This window comes from Stigmatopora argus, chromosome 19, assembly GCF_051989625.1.
Source record: "Stigmatopora argus isolate UIUO_Sarg chromosome 19, RoL_Sarg_1.0, whole genome shotgun sequence".
Classification (NCBI taxonomy): Eukaryota; Metazoa; Chordata; class Actinopteri; order Syngnathiformes; family Syngnathidae; genus Stigmatopora; species Stigmatopora argus.
The window spans coordinates 5,535,309-5,561,620 of NC_135405.1; the positions used below are offsets into that span (position 1 = coordinate 5,535,309).

General features: G+C 36.8%; 1 protein-coding gene across 2 annotated transcripts in view; it reads left to right on the forward strand.

Annotated features, from left to right (window-relative positions):
- Window positions 1–3,564: 3,564 nt before the first annotated feature.
- The window catches only part of flrt2 (fibronectin leucine rich transmembrane protein 2), a 48,113-nt gene continuing 25,365 nt past the window's right edge, over window positions 3,565–26,312 (forward strand). Inside the window, exons 1-2 of one of the 2 annotated variants that reach the window (XM_077587330.1) lie at window positions 3,565–3,580; window positions 22,783–22,887. The gene's annotated coding sequence lies outside the window, so the exon portion shown is untranslated. Of the gene's footprint in view, window positions 3,581–22,709; window positions 22,888–26,312 lie in introns of those variants that run through there. The other variant, XM_077587329.1, reaches the window with a different exon arrangement.

Consider the following 26,312-nt stretch of genomic DNA (forward strand, 5'->3'; position numbering starts at 1 on the left):
ATTTTTGATGTATTTAATAAGCCCCCATTTTTTATTGCAGTGTGCAAGATGGAATGACAGTTTAACAATGACAATCTCACCTCACTTTTCCTTGCCAATGATTTTTATTGGTTAATTTTCTGTTGTGGAATTGGAAATGCATAGATGTGCCAAGAAACAAATCCATTAAAGAAATGCACCTACTAATCCCCAAAACAGTGCCTGTCTAGGTCAAATGAGGGAAGTTATTTTCTATTCCTTCATTTTGTACTGAATAATACATGAATCAGAATACAAATAGTTTACAGGAGTTGTGTATGAAAGTCTGTCATATGGTCTTCATCCTGATTACTGGATGTGCTCGACTCACTCACATTTGACGTCAGTGCAAATTAATACCCTTCATAAAATGTTCTCTGTATTGCCTCAGGTACGAATGTTCCCTTATAACCCAACACACATCAAACTAAATGAAAGTAAGTAATATCAAACCTGTGCATTTTTTACCAAGCCAACTGATGTCTGTGAACTTTGAAAATAGCGTACGTGTGGAGAAAAACATTAATACAATGGGATGAGTTGTCTTGAACATAAAGCATCTTGCATTAATTAACAATACATATGGCAGATCTTTTGTGTTTATTAGCAATGGGTGAAATGGAAATTACTTTACTTATTTACAGCAAATTTAGTTTCATATATTATGGTTAGCACATAATCATAATAGGTGATTGTGAATGTGCATGTCCAACATTTGCAAAAAGGGATAAGAATGATTATTATTATGTCACGTAATTAAATGACTCATAGGGGGCTGCCATCACGCTGCAGGTAAATTCCGATGTCTTTCCCCATTGGCTGTCTCTGTTCGTAAAAGAGATGGTTCTTGTGCTGCATTCAAAACCACCCCTTTCAGAGGGAGCTTTTATTGTGTGCAAATATAATATTGCTTTGCCTGATTTGGTAAAACAATACTGCAAAAACAGTCAAATTGTCGAGTCAATTTAAAGCACACAAGGATTTTCTTTTCCATGTCAATGTATTACACGTTCCAGTCACCACAGAAAATGGTCCTGATGATCAGGAAAAGAGACAAATCTGTGTTTTGCGTCACAGCTCTCAGTAGTAATAAATCATATCTAGAATTTAAAGGTCTTCAGAGTGGTTTGCCGAACAAGGGCGCAGCTAGAGATTTCTGGCTGTGTGAATAGAAAATTACTTTGGAGATTGCCACTTGAATGGCAGAAATATAAAATACCCTCCTGGTAAGTCATGTATCCTTAAAACTTAACTTTTGTTTTCAATTTTTTACATCCCTTCTCTTGTATTCAAACCAGGTGAGCATAAACTGCATCACATATTTTCCGGTTGTTTAAATTGTGTTTTTTCCTTAGGTTGATAACAAGAGATATTTGATAAAAGATAAAAAAAAATAAAAAAAATTGGAGTTGACAATGAAAAGTAGCTCTGTAGCAAATTTACAACATAGAACAAAATAAAGAATTGGATTTACTTTGTGTATATATTTATATTTTAACATAGAAGTTCACATTCTGTATTCACTTCCGAAATATGGAGGAAAAAATAAATACTTCTTGAAACGTTTGTACCGTGAAGATAAGGTTCTTTTTTCTTAGAGTATTTGATTTTTAATCTGACCACAAAGGGTACATTTATTGAGTAATCACATGGTATTTTTACTTTTTTTTCTATTTGCACAGTGCAGTTTAATCCACTATTTACAAATGTACATATTGTCTTGCTCATGATGTGTGTATACCAGCAAACGTGTTATTATTTTGTTAACAATAGTTATTGAGGGAAAAGGCTATATATTATTTAATTTGGAATATTGTAGCATTGGAATGTGGTTCTTGAAATATGATTCAACATTTTCCCCCCAAAATTTGCAATTTGATGTTGGCTGCTCTGCTGCAGAATGCATTGAAAACCTCAAGATCAGAAATAATGTAAGCCTTGTTGTGGGATAATAATTGATGCTACTTTTATGGTTTAAAACGATTAATATCGGAAACTAAAAAAGGTTGTGTTAATGTTACCTGTAGTATTTAATGCTATTTGCAGCTAGACTGGGTCAGATTTTGCAATGACTAATGTGGGTTTTGTGCAGGGGTGAGATAACTATTCCACAAAGGGCCACAGTGGTTGCAGGTTTTCATTCCAACCCATCAAGAGGATGGACACCTTTTACAAATCTTGTGTTCTACACATGCAATCAGTGAATTGTAGTCAGGTGCTTCACGTTTCCTGCAGAAACCTCATTGGGTAAACTGTGTGCTGAATGAATCGGAACAAAAACCTCACCCACAGAGGCCCTTGAGTCCTGGTTTCCCTACCCCTGTTTTAGTCATACCTTCTCGTATTCTTCTCATAACACTTCTTATTGAGACTGGGCCTTCTTTTGGAATAAATGTAGTAAGAAAAGCAAGAAAAATGAAGAAAAAAAAACAAGGAAAAGGCAAAACAGACAGAAAATCTATCCCTAAATGCTCGCGTGTGTTGCGGTTTCATGAGTTAAGTCTTATGTAACATCATGTTTGAAACCAGCTAATCTTATGGAATTATGCATGACTCAAAAATACCAACGAAGAAGCAAAAAAAGTCATTTGATAGCTTTTTATGCACGTATCTTACTTGATGTCTCTCATCATTTTGAAACCTCACGTGTTGTTCAACTTTAGAGGCATATATTAACATGGCATTCAGAGGTTACTCAGTCTGTTTGTATATTCTGAATATTACCGTATCCATTATACGACTTGTGCTCACTTCACTTAAGATTATTCCTTGAGGCAAAGACCCAAAATGCTGAGTGGGCAATAAATTTGGCGCTTAAGGGAATTCAGTAACTTCAAGTCCACAGTGAGAGTGCCGTCCAATGTTCTTTTGGCCTCACGACATCCGCTGTCTGTGACCCCTTTAACTTCTGTTTTGTTCTCAGCACTGCAGGCCTCTCAGACTACCCCCAAATCCTCCCTGACCCCTCAGAAACATAGGCACAAGATCACCCTACATGGTAGACACCCCATGAGACAGACAACCTCTTGACTGTGTTCCTCCACACGAGCCCAGTAGCCTTTGACCTCAGCAGCACCTCTGGCTCTCTGTGTGGCTGCCCTTGCATTCCTGTGCAGCTCTGAAACCCGAGCCCACAGTGAGCTCATCGCCGGCCTGCAAATATTCAGGAGTTAAATGATGACCAAAAAAAAAATCTTGAGGGAAGAGAAAACGGGGAGAAAAAAAAGGGAGAGACATCCGTTGGTGTAAGACAGGTCTGGAACTACTTCTGTTTGCGTCTACTTGGCAAGGCACCTCAGGGGTTAAGTTACATGAGAGACGTAGAGAAGGAAGGGAAAGAACCCGTCTTTGCTTGTTGTCTGTCTCCTTTTCCTTCCCGGGCCTGACTGAATGCTACCTTCATTTTCCTCTTGACACGCGCTAGCAAGCCTCCTGCCACCCCATGTGTGCTTAAAATTTAACGACCTCATACGTGGGAGCTTTCCGGGGATGTGAAGATGACCCGATGAGCTTACGTTTGCCAGTCTTTTTCTGCGCTATTACCGCAAGTTGCTCAAAGACGGTAAGTTTACCTCTATAAAAAATATGTTGTGTGACTATATATACAAATATTTTTTTTTAAAAAGGCCACAAAATTCAAACCCATTGTGCAATCCAAATCAAGCAATATAAAACCGGGTTACAAAGATGGACACTCTTGTGCAATTTTTTGGAATCATACTCTCAAACAGGAGGTAGTCTGTGTCTAATGTGTAAAAATGTAGAGGTTTGTGGATATTTTGTCTGTACTAGAATAAGGAAATCAAAACATCAAAAGTTGAGAATTTAGATTTTTGGAGTTAATTATAGACATTTCACTTCAGGATCTCATTAAAGTTGCTACGGCCAGCACTTAAATAACTTACATGTGTGAAAATGTAGTGAATAGATACAATTTCAAACCTTCATTATGTTGTTCTCAAGATGCTCTACTCGTATATTGTTTCTTGTTCCGGCTTAATCACAGCACATATAATTAAACCAATCGGCGTCGCTCTCCTGCTGTTTGAGAGGATGTCGCAGGAAAGTATACAAAGAGAAAAGAGCAAATGGGAGGGAAAAAAGCAAAATCTGAAAGCTCAAGTGACTCCTTAAAAGATGTAACATTTTATTTCCTGCTCTCTGTCTGTTGTTTATTGACCCCATGCACTTGTCTTGTCAACCTTTTGGTTGATGTCCCTTTTAAAGCTTGCTTTAAACATTGAATATGTGGCCTAAAATATAAAAGGTTTGACAAATACTGTTTTAAAGAAACCATAGAACATCCTTTCATGGTGGTTTCACATAACCAACAATGACGATTGGTCGGAATTTTATGTTTATACTCATAAATCTGTCACCTACGTTTCTTCTCAATGTGAAAAACAATTTAAACTAATTGCAAGCATTTTCATGCAATAACTATAAATGTCTGAGGTGAAACAGCAGCAATTATCTTGCAATGGTGTTATTATTTAAATGGCTATGAATTACTCCATTGCTCTTGCAGGTAAACACACAATTCTTCTTGGAAAATAACTATGCGCTGTGATCAAAAGCGTTTTCTTTTTTTCTTTGCCAGGGATAGCTGCCCCAATAACCTCCATTTACAAAGCCTATTCAGAGTATTCACTTAACACGCTAGCAGCAAGCAACTACTGCCAATGGACATGATTAATGAGTAAACATTACAGTGTGCAGGGAATATCAGCACATAACATTGTCATCACCAACACATAACCCCAGCTCCTTAATGAATGCAATGAGGTCACTGAGGGTTTTCATGGACATTAATTTGCCTTTTAGCTGGTTAATGTCTACTGGAATTTCACTTGGGGATAAATAAATAAATAGATAATAATAATAATTGAAAATTATCATGTTATTATGTTATTACATGCTCTGGCTAGCCAATGGATTCTAATAAATGGGACCAAACATCCTTTCGCTGATCTAACCTGTCTAATATTGCAAATGTGTTTGTTTTTGGTTGGATTCTGTGATTAGTTAGTGTAGTGGTTGCTTCACTGGAATTTATTTACCATCATGGGAGTAATTGTGGTGGTAGCTAAAGTTCAACTTTGCACTATTTAACACTAATTAACCAATTGATTGAGATTGCTTATTTAATTTTAAAGATTCACTCCACTGAATAGCCTGAAGATGTATTGGTAGAATTTATATCTTGAATTATATAAACGTGGTTGTGTTTTTAATGTTTTTTTCATTTTGAATTTGGTATTGCAATGTGACTCTGGGCAAGTAGTATGTTAATGACAAATAATTTCTCTTTAGTGACTTAGAATTCATTAACTTATGAAAAACTTTCCCAAAGTCTTACCTTGTATTAGTTATTGTTCTAAGTAACTTCAAATCAAGTGAATTGTAAAAATAAATAAATACAAAAAAGTAATGTAAAAGAAAAACATGTTTTGGACATATAATAAATTGCAATTAACACAAAAAAAATTGTATTATATTATCATTAGAGCTAGTAGCATAATTGCTGTGGTGTGGTATTCAATTTTTAAATGTCAACGTGAACAATAATCAATGAAATTTGCATAGTATTTGTATAGTAACCTGAATTTTGCCAATGGGATGAACAAATAGTCTAATCTATCACTCTATTTGGTCTTTTCAAAAGTAATTTCTGTTTGAAAGGCATATTGTCTGCATATTTACATCAACTCCCCCTCATGTCTCATCTCTTTGAGGCAATCTCTATGATCAAGATGTATTCATTTATTCATTCATCTTCCATACCACTTATCCTCACAAGGGTCATGGGGAATGCTGGAGCCTATCCCAGCCGACCATGGGCAAGAGGCGAGGGACATCCTGATCTGGTTGCCAGCCAATCACAGGGCACAATGAAACAGTCCACCACTCACGCTCACACACAAACCACCGCCGAGCGAGAATCGAACTCAGACTGCCCGCACCGAAGTCAGAGGGAAGAACAACTACACCATCGGGTGGCTCAAGTATTATTATTTTTGAGCTGTTTAGAACCCACATTGTCACTTTAGGGAAAATATAGTCCTCATGAAATTAAATATTTGAGAATGTATTTTTTAATGCTTCAATATTCAACTAGATAAATATGATGATGTCAATTACCCAGTGGTTAAAAAATTATAAATATAGTAGTAATATTAATTTTCCTTGAAAAAGGAAACAAATGCTCAATGACTAAAGAAAGGTAAAATGTGTACGTTACTACCACCTCTATTTTTTAGTTCTAAAGTTACAATAGTGGACACCTAATAAAGTGATTATTTTGCAGAATTGTAAAAATAATGAAACACAAAGTGTTTGTATTTATTTCACGTTACGTTTGTAACATGAGAATATGAAATAGTGAAACATTTGAAAATTCGGAAGAGTGCAGCATTACTTTTTTAAGAAGAATGCAAGTATAATATTGTTTTTATTTTGTGTGTTTGCTTTTTTTTTATCAGTGTCTCTTTCATTTAGAGCACATGTGTCAAAGTGGCGGCCTGGGGGCCAAATCTGGCCTGCCGCATCTTTTTGTGTGGCCTGGGAAAGTAAATCATGAGTGCTGAAATTCTGTTTTAGGATCAAATTAAAATGAAGAGGATAGATGTATATTGAATTTCCTGATTTTCCCTTTTTTAAATCAATAATTGTACTTTTTCAATCATTTTTTTTCTGTGTTTTTAGTTCAAAAATCATTTTGTAAAATCTAAAAATATATATATATAAAAGCTAAAATAAACATTTTTTTTAGATCTATAAAAAACTGAATATTCAGGGCTTTTAATCCAGTTCTTTTAATCCATTTATAAAAAAAAATCTAAATTGATATCTAAAATGGTCCGGCCCACGTGAAATCAAGTTGTCATTAAAGCGGCCCGCGAACCAACCCGAGTCTGACACAAAACAAAATTGGAATATGTACATGTACATGTTAAAAAATATTCTAAAATTTTCTCACACGAACATTGGGCTCAAATTGGTTAAAATTATTGCAAAATGTTAAATTAATCCACCAACCATCAAGGGTAAAAGTGCTTTGACTCAGCTGAGGTATGAATGCATGAATCAGACATTGTCTGGACATGACCTCAAGACTCAGCCCAGATATGTAGTGGAGGAACTAGAGAGTGGTGAACAACCAGAGAAGTATTGAAATGGTAAGGAGGGGGAGACTGAGTAGAGACTGGTCCCAAGCCAACTGGAAGATTCAGCACAAGGAGAAGCTTGTTCTCGTTTTTTTTCTTCACATGCACCACAGGCACTGAGAAAAAAATAATAATTCTGAAATACCAGCAATAATGTAATTATAGGCAAATAGAAGAATAGTGTTTAATTGGAGTTAAGTATCTGTAGAATAGAAAAAAAAGCTAATGTTCACATACTGTATAAATATATGTGGGTCAAAGCGTCATCCTGCCAAGGGTGCAGAAGAAGCAGAATTCCAACTGCTGCTTTTAAAACAAACACATAATTCAGTAGTTCCGAAAGTCTGCTTTGAGTGTATATTTTTGGAAGATAATACCTGGCTATTTGAGGTCCAATCATTAGATTAGAGTCAACCTTGACGTGAGATGAGAATAACACGAAGAAAACACGGAGCTGCTTTAAAGGGCAGAGAAATCTAACCCTTTGCCATGATGAATTCTCCTCCTTGCTGTTTTTATTCAATTTTATAATCTCCCACTCGTGACTGTTCATGCACTATTTGCGTGTTTGAGCATGCATGCATGGTTTGGGGGGCTTAAAAATAAAAATGATGACCTCTAAAAAGAATAGATTACTCTTTAGTATTCATCAGTGTGAAACTTACATTTACATTTAAACATCATATCCATTCATTTTCCCTACCGCTTATGCTGGTACATGGTCGATTGGTCGCCGGTCTTTTGGTCGCCCGGAAGGTTATTGATAATTACCATTTATATTGTTGCTCAAATTCCCTAAATACAAACTGTGAGTTACTATTTAGTCATACTTAATGCCCTATTAATTATTAGGCTAAAGAAAAGCTCCAAATTTCCCGGACTTTTATTGTTTTTTTGGAGAACTTGTTAAGACCCTGACTGACGTACCTTCCTAAGGGGACAACTCATGTACATAGAAACTCTTATACACTCACACGTCGGCTCAGTGAAACTGCTCATCGCCATTGTTGGCTTTTATTGATGCGTAGACCGTGTTGTTTTACCTTTTTTTGTCGCCGGTCTTTTGGTCGTCGGTCTTTTGGTCGCCCGTTCTCGTGGTCCGGGCGACCAAAAGACCGCGACCAAAAGACCGCAACCAAAAGACCGCGACCAAAAGACCGCGACCAAAAGACGGCGACCGATCGACCGCACACGCTTATGCTCAGGTTCGCCGGGGGTGGTGGACTGCTGGAGCCTATCCCAGCCAACTCTGGGAAGTAGGCAATTGGTATGAACAGCATATAAACTGTAGAATTCAGTCTGGTTTGATAGACATTACATTACCTATATATATATGTCCCAGTGGTTAGAACATCTGCCTTACATGATCTCCTAATGTCGAGTTGCTTTTTTTAAGGTTGTACCCCTGGTCCACCCCTCGTATAAGCAAGAACATGCATGTTAATTTCCTTAAGGAAATCTAAATCCTCCAAATGTGTGGATGAGAATGATTGTTGTGTATATGTTGTTGGATGTACCTTACCTCTCATCAAAATTCAGATGGATTAGACTAACCAATGGTCAATGTCAGGTTTAACAATACAGAAAATGGATGCAGAGTTGGAGTTTATACATGTGTTTCACTTTCATTAGTAACACATGTAAGCACGGTTGGGTTGCCAAAGTAGACACTTTTTTTTTTTGCTGATTTCCGTTCTACTGAAATGACAATAAACATTTGCAAATGACTTCCTAAGATATTCATGCCACCCAAACTGAATTATTTAGTGCAATTTTCAGACATGAAAAAGTTTGACCAGAATTTGAAAGCTGTTGATTTTCTGTTGGAGAATCAGAAACCATGCTCATCTTGACAATCAGCCAATGTATGACAATCATACATAATGTGTTACTTTGATTTCTGCGCTATCCTTGTTTTTAAACGGCCTCTTTGATTCATTTCTTTGTGAAAGGCACCCTGATTGGGGTAACATTGTGATCTGCATATAACACATATGATTCATTGCTAAGAAAACAACGAAATGATTTATATAATATATCATTTGATTAAATAACAAGAGAAAAATAGAGCCGTTATTAAGTTGATGAAAATAAAACATTACCATGAGCAGCAACCTGGGGGTAATGTGTAGCCCTCTTTATATTTGTAAAAACATGTTTTCAGGTCGAGTTTCATGTGCCACTCATTAGTACTTGAAATTAAATAGAGTTGTTTTTTTTACATAATGATGATCCAAGAACCTTATTTTAAAACACACAATATTTTTTCTTGTATACTAGACGCTGCATGAAAAGGATACTGTTACCATGCCCACAATACTCTTTAATCAATGCAACTTGGTAGAATGACTAGTTTAACTGATACTGTAACTAAAGTTGATTGATTGAATTGAATTTTAATTTTGCAAGAATATTATGGTATGTGTCAGCACTAGTTTAAAACCTCTGAATCATATTGTATTTGTGAAATAATAATTAATCAAACCCATTTACAATATCTGGGTGCTGTCTTCATGCCCGTCTACAGAGGACCACAAATTGTGTCACAAACAGGCACACCCTTTGAACCCAGGACCCCCGAGTTTAATAAAAGGATTGACCAATATTGATCTATATATAAGACACACTGACGGCTTTTGAGGAAAAGTCTTATAGTATGGAAAATACAGTACCGAAAAAGTTCTGCCAGCATTTTTGAGGAGATCCAGTGTTTTAAATGAATTTTAGGAATAATTACTTTGCAGATGAATGTAAAATTCATCAGATAAAAAGAGAAAGTGAAATGTTTTGACAGGTTGAGTTTAGTTCCTTCTTAGTCTCATATTAACTTGATGAAGTCCAGCTATTTGATTGGAGTGTAACCTAAAATGTTTGGCTTGAGGATCGTTGCAATCTCAATGCAAGGAACTGACATGATTAACCCGTAGATGAGCACTCAGTCATTCATCCTTCATGTCTCCAGTCTGTGAAACCCGACAGTCCAGTGTAAATTATGGGGTATTGTATGAACAGCAAAGACTAGCAGTCGGCTCTGAGTTTGAACAATCTGGTGATTTGCCATCACATCTGGACTATGAAAGAGGTCTTATTATGGATTCCACTGCTATTCTTGGCAAGCCACGCCCTGCATACCGTGCAAGTTCTAAGACTGGCCGGAGACAGGATTCTAGAAAGCTTGGGTTTTTATTGAAAACATTTAGGTTATTTATCAGACAGTAAGTTTAGACATAATTAATAGGTATGGGGCAGTTACAGGAGTACATCAGAACCAGGATGTTGCCATCACCCGAGATTCAAATAGAGGCTGATGGCATTTGGGAATTTAGGGTTTCGATAAACCCTTCCAAAAAACCATTCCAGTACAGTTTTGGGTGAGCTAAAAGACACATTTTGTGAAATACTGTACTCTTTCTGTTGGCATAGGTTTGATATGCAAGTTTTATGGGCTGTGAGCGAGGCCATTCTTGTTTGCTTTGGAGCCTTCTGAAAGAGGCCCAAAAAGCCCTAGTGAACTCTATCCAGACCAGCTGCCAGCAGGAGTGCAGCACACTGCTTGGAGACTCCTTGTTTTGCTGCAACCACACTGAACTTTTAGCCGTCTCCGTGATGTCGACGCATTGTCGATTCCACACAAGTCTTCATCTTAATCTTTTCGTCCGTCTTCACGCCTACTAAAAAAATAAAACAATAAAAATAAACATATTTTCTCTCTTCAATCTGATCTCTAAGCATATTAATATTGCTTTGGTAACACTGATGCATTCAGTAGCTGTTATGTCCCCAGAACAGATGTAGAACGATAGAAGACATAGGATTAGAAGTTTGAAGACATTTCCTCTCACACACTTCAAAGCAAGCGATTCTTCAGAGACTAGGAGGATTAATATGTAGAGGCATGTTTCATGTGGCAGCAGCGGTGCAAACTGTTTATGTTCAAGTTCTTTACTTCAGTTTTCCCTATTTATCTTGTCATGATTTTGCTGGCAGGTCTACAGTAAGCTGAGCGATAAGACTTGTGTACTTTAAGCGGTCTCATTTCATTTGCGAGATTCCAACTGGGCAAGTTTACTTTCCTTTGCCAATAGTACCACGACACACTTGACTAAAGTAGAAGAAAGCTTAAAATCTACTATATACATCAAGCCCTAAAAACAAATCACCAAATATTTTTGTACTGAGAATTAGATATCTTATCGTTTGTCTTTTATTATCATTACATACCTGATCTATTGTCTTTATGCAAACTACAAAATGTTTTGACACACTTAACTTTTCTGCATTATGCAAACATGTATTAAAACAATTGACAGTGAGGGTATATGGTCATAGTCAGTGATAAAATTGAGCATATTCCAGTATACAGTTGTACCTCAAGATACGAGCTTAATTAGTTCCGGGACTGAGCTCGTATGTCGATTTTCTCATAACTCAAATGAACGTTTCTCATTGAAATTAACTAAAAGCAAATTAATTCATTCCAACCCTCTGAAAAAAACACCAAAAACAGGATATTGGATTGGCATTTTTTTTTTTTGTTCTAATTCGCCATCTATTAACAAAGTAACACATAACTAGTGGTTTAATGTTGCTAAAATGTGTTTAATAGTACTACTCCCAGGCTGACTCTAATCTGGACCATTATCTTACTTTTCGGGTGAGATCACACTAACAGATATGTAATGTAAATAAATCTTCTGCTTTTTCTTTTCAATCTAATGTTTGCATTTTTATTTGGAAAGATGTCACTTTTCATATACGCATTTAACTTGTATACTGAGGAAATACTCTTTACCACATGGCCACCTACAAATGATAATTGCTTTTTGTTAAAGCCAAATGAGGGAAATGAAAAGCAACTTATATTTCAATGGGTCTTGAAGATTTAAAAAATAGTACAGCTCCTATGAACTTTATTGCCATTCAGTAACTTTCTACATTGGGTAAATTGATGGTTTACTGCTGTATTTGAATGCTTGGGTTGGCAAACCGTAAGTTATTACTGGAAATGGATTGGAAGAAAGATGGGAAAAGAACAGTAGAGTTATATTGATGTATTACTCATTTTTGGAGGTGATAATGCATGTAGTAAACTCTTAGAGGACAGATTAATTTTACTGTGAGATGTAGAGAACGTTTTTTTTTTCTCTTTTTGCAGCAGTTAGCAATGATATCATTGTCATATGTTCTGGGTTATATCTACAAGTGACGTAAAGGACAGTGAGAAATCAGATTTAGATATGAAGGATAACTCGGAAATTTGATTTGAATCAGATTTCACTCCAATCTACAGCATAACTCGCAGTTATTTCTTGCCATCGCACTTGACTAAAAAGGATCTGATTCCAATCTTGGAATGAGACCCCAAATCCATTTTGTCAGCATAAACATAAGACATATTAGTCATTTTTGCCCTTTCCTCCTGTTAATCTACTCCGTCTGGCAGTCTTTAGCCTTTGTTTGACACTTTTTTCCTCACCAGACAATGTGACCTCATCTTTTAGTGACTGTCGCAATTCCCAAACAACACAATAGAAAAACTTCAGTTATAATCTAAACTCCACAAAGGTTTTACACAACAATCCAGACTTCTTATTTTCACTTAAACTTTATCTTTAATGAGCCCTTCCCACAAGATTATATAAATAAACCAATTTCTAAAATGGAATATTTGATTATCAAATTATACATTATGTATCACTTTATTACAAAGTGTTTATATGGCTGATAAAATTGTCAGTCAGACTGCCACTATTTTCTTTTTTAATTTTTATTTCTTACATGCTGTTGCAACAAGACTGTGGCACACGACACCCTTCCTGATTTTATTACATGTCAGTCACTTATTTGCTTGCCATCAGGTATACGCTGAATGATGCATTCCTTCTGTCTCTAAAGATTCACGGTAATTATACAGTAATTGCTTGTCCAGCCTCTTGGCCCACCCGCACTCTTTGTACTTTTTGAATTTGGCAGACGCTACACACGTAAAAAAAAAAGATAAATAAATACGTATTATTGCCCGGTGGTAAGACATTGACACATGTTTCGAAACCAAATTATTCAAAATAATCTCCACTATATTTATGCAGTAAGAAGCTGTCTCTCCCATGTGGCATACAGTTTCTCTTTGTTTTAGGAAAAATAAGCTTTTTTGACTGAACATAGCCACAGGCAAGTATCCAGCTGAACCACATTCCACTTTCACATGACCTCCTCATAGACCTGGCCTGGAGCAAAAGCTGCACCGTTCATTTTTTGGGGCCACACCTCTTCCTATTTGACTGCCCTAGATAATTTAAGACCTATTGTTTTTTTTGTTTAGTTTTTTCCCTTTTACCTCCTCACTGTTTACAAGCTGGACTCTATTCCACCAGGAAAGCTATTGTCTTGTCAATTTCATTTATACGCTTTTATGGCTGCATTTACAAGGACAGAAACATCTCCCGTTGGTGTGGGCCTTTGAAATTCATGATAGTGTCAGGCAATGTGCTTTCTCTCATAAGATGAATACGGTTTGGGCATAAGCATGCCCTGCAATTGGCCAGGGTTAATGACAGGAATTAATCTGGTCATGCCCAAACTCTGGAAAATGCCAATTAATCACTTAAATCTGCACTAATGCCTGCACATTTTATCATTATGTTAACACTAGGTCATAAGTAGTGACAGAACACGAAGAAAAGGAATACTTTTATTATAGAATATTTTTGTACAATGCTGACGAGGGTGAAATGAAACTTGGTTCCCCTTCTCTATTACATCAATTGGCATTGAAAAGTGCCATCGGTGTGTCAGTTAAATTACAATTATTTAAATGATGCCCAAATAAAAATGTTTCAGGGGTTCGTTCAAGTTTGATTTAATGTCATTTTCTCTTTTATTATGTGTGTGTACATTTCAAATGACAATTATGCTTTGCTGTTTACATTAATTTATCTTCTGTACCGCTTATCCACACAAGAGTCGCGAGGGGTGCTGGAGCCTATCCCAGCCGACCACGGGCAAGAGGCGGGGGACACCCTGAACTGGTTGCAAGCCAATTGCAAGGCACAATTAAACAGTGCACTGGGTGGCTTTGCTGTTTTACAATCGGAGAATATATGAAAAAACCCATTTGCACAGATGTCCAAATTACTTATAAATAACCACTCAGATATCAACATCGGGCAGCGAAATTTTATCGTATGTACAGTCATTTAAATAAAAATAATAATTAATATGTTACGTAATGTTTAGTAGACCCATGCTGAGCTTTCCCTAAATTGATTTTAAATGAGGCTAACCTCTACGTTACATTAATGCAAGGTCTGCAACTCTAGGATTTGGAGCCGCATGGGGGTCTTTAGTGCTGCCCTAGACGCCCTAGCTTTATCAAAAATGTTTGAAAATGGAAAAGAAATATATTTTTTGTTTTAATATGGTTTCTGTCGGAGGACAGCGTGTGTTTTTCATATAGAAAAATTAATCTGCTATGTGCAGGTCACCAGGAAGGCCTGGTGTCACCTCTGCCAATGGTGAGGGAAACGAGAGCAGCATTATCACCCGCACCTCGGTATATTTAAATGCTCTTAGTCCTCTGGACAAAGATCAGTGTAGGATGTCAACAAATCCCAATACCGTACATTTTTTAGAAACCGTGTGCTTTTCTGATTAACACAACAACCATGTCTTACGATTCATGTATTTAGTCACCATATTTCATCAAGTATTCAATCATGTGCACACATCTTAGGCAAGATCGACATTTGTAGTCAAGTAATGAAAAATGAATAATAAACACAAGTTGTTTGCTTGTGTGTTGCTTCCTCGGGAGAAAGTAGAAGTGGTTGTGAAGAGAATTCAGGAACAGGCACGTAGAAATTTAATATCCCCAACAACAATGAGGAGATGGGACATCTGTTTGAAAATGTCACATCTGACAAAATGATGTGTCAGCCGAGGTTTTTGCATATATCTTGCCTTGTGCTTGGCATCCCACAGGAAAAGTCAGCCGTATGGGGAGATCTGACGAGTAGTCAAGGTTTTTGATCAAAGCTCCAAATGGAAATAAAAAGCAGCAAACAGAACAAAGTGCGTACACAACTCCAAAATCAATTATCTTATTGGGTCTTGGTGTTCCCTAGAATAGTGGATGTGTGGGCCAGGATGTTTTTATCTTCCTGCAAAGGGCATCTGGAGCACATTAAGGGAAAACGTGAGACTGCTTGGTGAAACATGACTCAGGTAAGGATGTAGGCTTTTAGACCACTGCCTTCCCAGATGCTGCTATTCTTTATTTGTCCATCGAGTAATAGAACACATACCTTTTTTATGTGAAAGAAAACATAATAATCCTGATCTAATTATCCATTTTTGCGTATTATTTTTTCTCTCTCGTATAAGGCTTGGGTGTTTTGCAACAGAGTCAGGATATTTAAATATTTTAAATTAACTGTCTATCCAGACAATATAACTTATAGTAGGGGAATATAATTTTTAAAGTGAGTGAATTTCTATTTTCTCCCTGTACACCACTAAACTACAGCAAGATCATTGGGAACGTAAGGGAATTTAACATAATAACAATTTAGGCCCAGCAGAGATGAAATTACCTGCTGATGATATTCAGAGGCCTTGTTTTCTTAATGTCAACATGGCTGTGGGTAGAAATCTTATTAAGCCCTCTGCTCCACTTGTGGCTGAGATGAGGCATGCTCAACAGCTTTCTTTCAGTTATGTATGGGTGGAGCAATCAAATGTGCTCTTCTGTTGTTCATCAGGGGACCCTGTTTCCTTGATGGCACCTGCAGTTTGACCAAACAAGGCCAACCACCACTAAACTCGATAATAAATGCCACAGAATTTGACTAAATATATTCAGCGCAAGTCTGTTTATTTTTTTATATATATCCACTGAGTGATCACTTAGTGTTAATAGCAGGGAGTACAACCTTTGATGTCAAATACTGGTTTACTGGATTATCCAAACCATATATATATATATATATATATATATATATATATATATATATATATATATATATATATATATATATATATATATATATATATGTACTGGTACATTACAGGGCTGGGTGATATAGCCTAAAATCTAATTGTCATCATGTTCTGCTGCTGTCGGTGGTTTTCCATTACAGAACCCAGGTGTGTGGCAGTGGGCGGAGCTCTCTGCATCATACCTGTGTTCCATTGCATCAGCATAGCATTTAAACACAGGCCAGCCAAGGGACAGGTGCTGAGATAGTGCCTTGCTAGTTGTCATCACCAGTTTGTCCTCTCTTGCCTTTGTTTTTCTTCGCTAGATGTGTATTGTCTTGATTTTGATTCGGTGATTGTTTTACAATATTTGTATTCCATACCTGTCAACCTCTGCCGATAACTGCCCTTATAAATGATTATGATTCCCCTTACAAACCCCCAAAAAACCTTACAAACACCGTACGACTCGTACAGTGTTTGTAAGGTTTTTGGGGGGTTTGTAAGGGGAATCATAATCATTTATAAGGGCAGTTATCGGCAGAGGTTGACAGGTATGGTATTCTCTGCCTAGTGTAGATATTAAGTGGTTTTTGGTATAAATGTACCCTTCTCTACCTCATCGCCTCGGTTCCCCTCAGTTTTTAATCAGATCACCGTTGACCTTTTTGTCACGGTTCCTTTTTGTTAATTCCATTTCGTGTAGCCTTTCACATGTGTTTTGATTTGAATAAATCTCGTTAAACGCCTTCTTGTTCCGAGTCGTCTTCTTTAGGGTCCAAATGTACTTCCGCCTCCCCCGGACCGTAACACTAATTAATATGATCATTTATTTCATATTTTGTTTCTCTTTTACTCTATAAACAAGACAATGAGTCCTAAAGACTATAAAACGGAACCTCTAAAATAAAAATAAAAACATTTTTTAATTGTTATATTGTTATATTAGGAAATAAGGTAAACCAATAATTCAAGTGTCAAAGCTTCCGTTATGAATGCGCTGCTTAATTGCCAAGTCAAAAGTTTAAATAAAACCTGTGTGCTATATGTGGGAAGAAAAATAAGCAGCTTTCTTTTCATTTGAATCTTTTATTATTTTTATTTTTATTTTCCACAATTTAAAAAAATGCCCAGGTTTAGGACATTGTAAGTAAATTGACATATGTGTGACCATAGGTAAGATAACAATGAACACTGAATGTATTTTATACATCAATATTTTTTTCATTGATTCCTACATTTCAAACTCAAAACCTTAAAAAGAATAACACAAGGTTAACCCTGATTACAAGTGACAATACGCATGGTCATAATGGCGTCTAGTTTATTTAAATGTGAAGTTAACTTTGTATGGTTTTAATTATGCAGTCCGCTTCTCATTTTCCACATAATAAGAAAAATCCAAACGCTCATGCAGAGTTGATCCATTGATGCTTGCCGAGTAAGATATGCTGAGGTGTCGTGCATTATGCTATTGTCAGGGTAACATCATGCACAATGGATTTCCAGGCTTTTGAGGTGTGAAATGTTGAACCACAAAAAGACGAGAAAAGCTTGCTGAACTGGAGTGCGTTGTAGTATGCTGATCTCTATTGTGACCTCGTGCATTACTGCAAAGTTCTGTTGAATGTTTAGATTTCAGGCATTGGAGAAACTACTCCGATTCTTAGATCTAAGTCTATGCAGAATGTTGACATTTGTTTTTTTGTGTATTCCTGCTCTTCTTGCGAACCGTGAGAAAATATGCGAGATGAGAAAGCAACTTGACACAGTGAAGTAGAGCCATATCTGGTTGTGCGTGCTCAGCCTGACAAGCACTCAGTGTGGCCCTGAGGATGTGTTAGAGGGAGTGATACGGAAATAAAACATTGTTTCCATTGCTTTACCTAATAAAATGCAAAACTACACAATGTCTCTCTTTGAGTGTGTGCCGCTATTCCGGAACAGGTTTCCATTTCAACCTTCTGGGCACATCAGTAACACATTTGGTTCCGACAACCATTTATTACCAGTCAATTGAAAGATTCCAAGACGTGGGTCATTTTGTATTGGTTCTTTTGGGAAAGTTTGTTCTTGGTCTCTCAACATAGGCTCGAGAATTTTAGCTTTCTTTTCGAAAGAAAGTGTCACTGTAGAAAAGACTAAAGCATTTATGAATATGGAACAAAGCACATGAAGAGTAAAGCTGATCACTTGCAGTGACATCATGCTTCACGATCATTACTGTATACTCTTTTTATGGCTTGAATTAAGAAGACACAACATAACAATGTAAAATATCAGAGCAGTTTTGAAAGACACTGTAAGGCATCGATCCATTTTTTTTTATGATTGTGGTTTTACTTTTCATTGGCTAAAGTGTATTACATTTTAATGTGATCGCTCTCCAATATTGAATTTGATAACATTGGTGAGTTTAGAATATTGGGAACTACACAAACAGCACAAATTAATACAAAGCAATGTTACAGACTTTAAAGGGGATTCAAAAATATGATGGATTGGACAGTGGGCTCAAGCATACAGTTTCTATTTTGGCACAGTTCTTATAGTTTTTATTTAGGGAAAAAAAGCTTTTTTTTGTCTGTTTTGAAGAAAGAGAGAACAAAAACAGATTACAGAAAAGTTTTTTTCTGATAAAATAATACAGAAATTCCTTTTAACAATAAATGGAACTCAACAAACAATCAAAGGTTTAGTGTGAACCTCTACTTCAATTAAAGCTCTAGTAAACAATAAGGTCACTTATTTCCAGCACGTATCAGCGTTTTAAATAGCTCCCCAAATTATATTAACACACAGCATAACAAAATGACCTAATTTACTACAATAAAATACTAGACCAGCTATGAGGTATTTTGTTTTATATAACTTTATTTATTGTTACATTTGTCTAGAATGGATCTTTACATTGTCAGTTTTGAAAATTTACTGAACAGTTGTTTACTTTTTCTAAAATTTCAATGGAGTTGTATTGTAAAAGGAAGAATGCAGCCTTGTGCGTCAGTGATGGTGTATGTTTGTGAATTGTTTGCTTCCCTGAAATGATGAGTGGTGTTGATGGAGGTGATGAACTCTTTTTAATGACAATATGTGATGCAGCCAGGGAGAGGTCTCAAAAGAAGGGGTATTGTGCACAGATTCAACATTGTGCAACAAAGAAATAGAAGTTATTAACTAGGAGTGCATTGTGGCCTTTTTCTCTCAATCCCAAGTGTTTTCAAAAAAATAGTAACCACTATGGACTCAACTCCCCTGTGATGTGAAACCCACATTTACTTTTTAAATGTTAAAATCCATCATGACCTTTCATTTAGTTTTATTTTCGCCCTTTAGGTTCCACCATCTGATTTGTAACACCAATTGACATTAATCTGTGTATATTTATATTATGAATAAACATATTTACTTAAGAAATTCAGCTTTGAATTATATAATATTTTAGAAAACCTAACTTTATGTGATTGTGTGATACAGTTTGCATGTCACTTTTTGGAAGCATCTATCTTAATGGAACACAAATTTGCAATTGTGACTAAAGTGTGAGCAGCGTTTTTTGGGAACAAGTGCAAACTATGTGTAAACAAGGAAAAAATGTTGTATAAAAATATTTATAGTGCAACCTTAAACTCAAATTAGATTCTCACACATGGATGAAAAATTGATGACGACCAATGTGACAATTGTGTAATTTTATCAACATGAACATTTATTGTAGTAATGCATCTGTATTGCATTAAAAATAATATATGCTGTATAGCAATTGAAAAATGACAATCACAGAGAGCTTTGTGATTTGGATAGTATTCAAACTTCTAAAAAGGATAGATGACTCTGTGTTGAATCATTTTTAATCTGAAACGCTGATGGCAAATGCCATGACAACAGTCTGGCCATGTATGCATCAACGTGAAACGTAACTGTAAACTGGAGAGTCCTCCATGTGAAAGGTGGCTGTGCCACATTTATTGGAAATAAGATGATCCAGTTTCAGTGGTGGCAAATAATGCATGTTATCCCCAATACACGTTTTAAACAACCAGTGTATGAGCCACCAAAATAAAGATCTGAGACATGAAATGGATATTAGAATTGACACACAGAGTATTTATATGTAATAGGAAATTTAAGATAGGGGTAAAATGACCGATCATGACAAATCATGTGTAAAGTTGCTGAGGACGAATAATGACATCAATCACTTTCGAAGTCAAATGGCATATTCAGACCAAAAAATATGCTGGATGTCTAAATTTGCTGTACGCTTATGACATGATGCCAGTACTTTGTCACACAATGCCTGGGCTCACGTATAATTGTTTTGTATTTTATTTTCTGCATCATAATATTTCAAAAAAATAATAATATTAGCATGTTTTGAATTTTTTTGCAACCGTGTTTCCTATGAAGGTCATGCACACTATGTTTTGTTTTTTTGCTTTAATGATGCAGGTAAGGAACTGCAGGCTTTAGCAAAAAATTATCTACACCTCCGTTATTCAGCCACATAATCTCTTCTCAACTCAATATCGTACCTTATTCAATAAGCCATGTCCACTTTAGAGCGATTCAACGTAATGTGGAAGATTGCATTTAAATCCCACCCATAACTAAATGGAAGGACATCATCACAACACTGATTCCAAAGATATTCTACCTTAACGGGATCGTAGTGTCTCTAAGATAAAATGATCATTATGCTGGTGTTCTATGCAAATGACTATGAATGCATTTTAGTTATACAGGCATCTTGGCTTAAAGGCAAAGAACAGCATCTAAGCTCACACAAACCCTCCTGAGTGTTCTGAAGTTGCATTACAAGCTTTTACTCTTTTCCAAGAATAATCATCTCTGAAGAAAAAACACTTAACACCTTGCCTCCACAGGGACCTGACTTTTTGTGTAATTATGACACACACCATGAGCAATGCAGCATTTCTGTTCCATGCTATTAAAGAGTAGGAGCTGCATTTTCCTCACTTTACACCGAGTGTTTACTTTAGTTAAGATTGCTACACCATTCATCACTGTAACTAATACAATCTATTGTATATCAACTATCTGTGCCTCTGTGTTCTAGTTCCCTCTTATTATTAAAAAAATATACAAACCCAATTAATCTCTCATCCATCCGGAAAATGTTACATCTGCTGTAAATGAGAAGCTTTTATTCAGTAATGACAATTAATCAGCCTTATCTCCATAACAATGCAAGGCTGATACAGGTAGTTGTCAAGATCCACCAAATAATGGGTGGGTTTACTGCATTTAATAACTAATTTTAATAATCTATACTCGGTGATACGCCCACTGATATATTTTTTCCTCACTCTCTGAGGTAGGTGTTACTATAAGTATCTATGTTTTTGCTTATAGTGAATACAAAAAAAAATAATTATTTGAGCGAAAAGGCATCATAGTGTGACAATCTTTGTCAGTTCAAAACCCCAAACTATGGCAAACAACGAGGCTAAAACGAGGCTAAAATTCCTTACTGATACTATGAATAGAGAAGTTTCAGATTTTTGGGGAGTTTTTTTTCCTATCACAAACATTATATGACAGATTATAGGAGGTTAGAGGCGGCCCGGCAGCTTAAGTGGTTAGCATGTCTGCCTAACAGTTCTGGGGTCCTGTGTTCCATTCCAGGTCGGTCCACCTGTGTGGAGTTTGCATGTTCTCCCCGGTCCTGCGTGGGTTTCTTCCGGGTACTCCGGTTTCCTCCCACATTCCAAAAACATGCATGGTAGGCTAATTGGACACTCTAAATTGCCCCTAGGTATGAGTGTGAGGGTGCATGGTTGTGCGTCTCCTTGTGCCCTGCGATCGTCTGGCCACCGATTCAGAGTGTCCCTTGCCTCTGGCCCGAAGTCAGCTTGGATAGGCTCCAGCACCCCCTGCAACCCTAATGAGGATAAAGCGGTTCAGAAAATGAGATGAGATGAGATAGGAGGTTAGAAGCTTAATATACTTCTATTGATGTATAGATCATCATGTCAAATGTTTCTACAATAGTGCATATTGAAAAATATTTTTGATTATTTTTTCAATTTTTCAAGCTTGGTATTCATGTTTTATTAATCGACATAAAAAAATACAAGTTAACATAATTTTCAGACTGTTAAACTTTACTTTTCTCCTGGGTTTAAAACCCTGCATTTGATATTTTGGTGTGTCTGAATTTTACTTGATATTTCAGGCTATTTAGTTGCACGTATTTTAAGTATACATATCCTGTAATATATTTTATTTTCTGATAATTCATACTACAATGGATAGCTACAAAATGTTTAATTTTAATCTAGCACATATAAAATTTTAGTGCGCTAAAAAAAGGATCAACATTTTAAATGGCTCCTTAAAAGCTGGTAATTGGGCTTTCAAAACCCAAATAAAGACTGTTAATTTTTTTTAACCTGACCACTTTGGAATGTTTCCATCACTAATGACACTTGAGTGTATTTTTCATCTCTGATTGCCTCACCAAATTACGTCCACCTGTTTCCTTTTAACTTTGACAAATCCATTTAAAACACAGCCTTCCTTCATTTTGGCATTTGCAATGAATGTGTTGCATTCAGTGACCAAAGTTTGAAAAAACAAACTTTATTTTTGTTTTCAGGGTTGTATTGTGGGCTTCATCAGATGCCTCATGTTGTAGACACATGACACAAAGAGGACAACAAACAGGAATTGCAGACACATTCAGGACCTGAAGAATATGCAGGTAAATCCTATTTTAGAAAATAGAAATTAATTATTTCATGCTGTTCTGTTTTTCTATTCCCCTCTCAGATAGATGGAAGTTGTTAAATCTGAGAAATATTTTACATTAAATGTACCCCAGTAAAACAGCAAACACTACAAAATTGGTGATACCCGTATAAAGATGTATTGCCTTTGTGAGAGTATCAACAATGAACCAGAAAGGGAAATTAACAGGTTCATAAAAGTCAAATTCACTGCAGAGCTGTTGTGCTAGACGTTTACAGCTGATTGAATGGCATCTTTTATTCGCTGTCACCAGCACCTCCTGTCACTTGCATGGAAAATGTGTGAGGAAAAAAAAGAGAATTTAGAAAACCGGCTCTGGTATCCTATGCATGCAAATACTGAACAAACACAGCAAAGCACGTCAGTAAACTACTGACATTTAAGAGCCAAAGGGAGAAGCATACTGATGGGGAGATAACTTTGTGGTGCAACTTTGTGGTTGAGATAATCTGCACTGATCTCACACAATACCAGGATCATGGAGGATCACCACAAGCAATCTCCCTAAATATATGGCTGCTCCTGTGTTTCAGGAGGATGGGTGGGAAGGTTTTTGCAATCCAATATACTAGAAATTGTAGCTCTTCAAATATCCAAGTCAAGTGAATTCATTTATATAGCCCTGATTCAGGAGTGTCCAAACATATATTTTTTTATTTTTTGCAAGGGCTGCTTTCATAAATATTAAATTAAAGGATCTGATGGGGTTGAATCCTTCCCCTTTTATTTGTCCAAGAGAGAAATGGAATACAGTTTTCATAATGTGTGTGTGTTTTAAGTATTAAATCTTCTTTGCCATTGATAGCGACAGACGTCCAATCCAGTTTGACTGGGATGGTCAGCGATTTCAGCAGGCCGCAGGTGGCCCGTGGGGAATAGTTTAGAAATTGATGCCCTAAATCAGGAGTCAGGGACCTTTTTGTCCAAAAGAGCCACTAACAATTCATATTTTTAAATATAATTCCTTGAGAGCCATACCCAGAATTTAAAAGTAAATATAAATGCCTGCATTTTTTTGTCATTTAAACACTTTTAAAGTACAATAAGTATCTAAATTATTTCAATGACATTGTTACCCGGTTGCTAATCAATGAGTATATGCAGCATTCGGAAGGGAGTCTAATGCAATGAAGAATTGACTAAAGCAGCGCTAGAGTTAGAGATGTGCCAACGCCAGCCTCACATTGGTCGATGCAGAGGCACTAGAATTTTTATCGGCGCCGCTGATGTGTTAACACGAGGCTGCCATTCGTCGAAGTAGTGTCGCGAACAGAGAGATGTGCCAACGCATCACTCCCTTAGGTCAATGTAGCAGCACTTTGATGTGCCAATGCGGGGCTTTTATTGGTGCGCTCAGGTCTCACCAGCCGGTTCAACATTTTAGCTTACAGGTCAGCAGAGAGCCATAAGCACCCATCAAAAGAGAAATGTCTGGCTCGCGAGCCAAAGGTTCCCGACCTGTGCCCTAAATCATCAAAAAATAGTACAGATTGTGCGTGGATGAGGAGGGTCAAGTGTAAATGGAGGGTTAAGTCTAAAAGAGAGACCTTGTTAGGACTAACTAGTATTGGTTTTGAATTAAGTGAATATTGAAGGTTTCTGCAGGTTTCTGACATCTGTATTTTTCTAAATGACCTTATTGCAATTGAATAATGGTTCACTTGCATTAGGAACACAGCAGAGATTGTTCATACAATATGCATAAATCATTGTTTTAACAACCCACCAATATGGATATTTTGCTACTTGCTATGTGTTTTATCAATGTTGTGATGGATTATCGTGCTCAGAAGTGACACATGAACTCTCTGGCTGTATATAAAGACAATTAATTGGCACAGTTTGGACAGTGTTAGTCGTTTAGTGTAATAAAATGACATTTCCTTTTAACATGTAGTGCATTAATGTCAATTTTTTGTTCACATGTCTGACATTTTTGAAATTTTGGCTATCCTGTGCTTTGTGTGTTGGTGTTTCACTGGAAAGTCCATGTGTAACCATGTGTTTGTACAGCAGAAATAAAACTCCCCATTGATCAGGACAAGTTCTTCTTGTTAACATATCAACCAAGGTGGACGTAGCCCACCACTGAATTGGCGTATTACTACACAACCCACTGCCATCACACAGTACCTACTATACGACAACTCAAAACACACACATGCATGGCCAGATAGTCTGGGAATGGAACATGTGTTAACACTCTCGTTTCAAGAGATACATTGAAGAGGACATTTAGCAATGTTTCATCTTGCATCTCTCTAGCGGCCAACCGATTGCAGGCGTCTAAAATGCTTCCATATGTAGCCCGTGCATTCCGGCTATCGCCATGAGGCATTTCAAGACTCCCCCTCATAGATATCAGATACCCAAGGGAAAGTAGATAGTCATGAGAAATACCTAATAGCCCTTAGTTGCCATAACACTTGAATAACAGGACTGGGGAATTTTTGTCATTCCGGTTGCATATCTTTGTACTCGTGCCCACGACTGTTTTCCAACTGTTGTGCACCAAGGAGATGGACTTCTTTATGACAGTCATAATCACCATCCCTGGCAGCTGCAGGGGGACATCAGCTTCAATGGGCTGTTGCAGGGCACACCTTGCTGTCAAATAAAAGTGTCTGGATGAAGGTCGGCGGAGAACAAAGAGGTTCTCTGTGTGGAAAAAAAGCCACTCTCAGAGGGCGAGATACAAACTTGTCTGTGACAGTGTGCACAACGTTCCGCCTCCAGTCTATTTGTTTAACCATCACACATCACTGTGGATGTCAGTTTAAACAGGCATAACTGGCCTATATTCTCTTACGTTGACAGTACCACATGCTTGATCCCAAGGTTGTGTCAAGCAAGTGACTAGCTATGACAAATGGTATTTAGTGTCAAAATTACATACACCATTTAATAAAACACAGGATTTCCACATCTGAAGTATTTTGGGTAATGTATGGATACTTAACATCTGTTTCCAGGGAAAGATCAGAAAAGGACATTCGGGATGACAAAACCACAATATTAGACAGGGTTTTAGCTAACTGGTGGGACAGGAAGTGTCATTATACTAGATATATACTGATTTACCAACCCTTCCTTTAGCATCAGGACATATGGTAATTCAAGAAGCAGTATTTAAAGAACTTGAAAGACAGTGGGGACTTCCTGCATTTTAGTATGTCTCTAATGTAGATCATAGGAGAAATTACTGGTGTTCCAGGGTTACAACTTTTAAAAGCTCTCCCTTTTGAGTGAATCCAAAATAACAAATCCAAAAAATTAGTTCAAACAAGATAGGTCTGTCAGATGAATCTGTTTCAATTTGCAACCACATGATTTTTCATCAAAACCCAATGCCTCCACCAGGTCCAGGTCTAACCATTT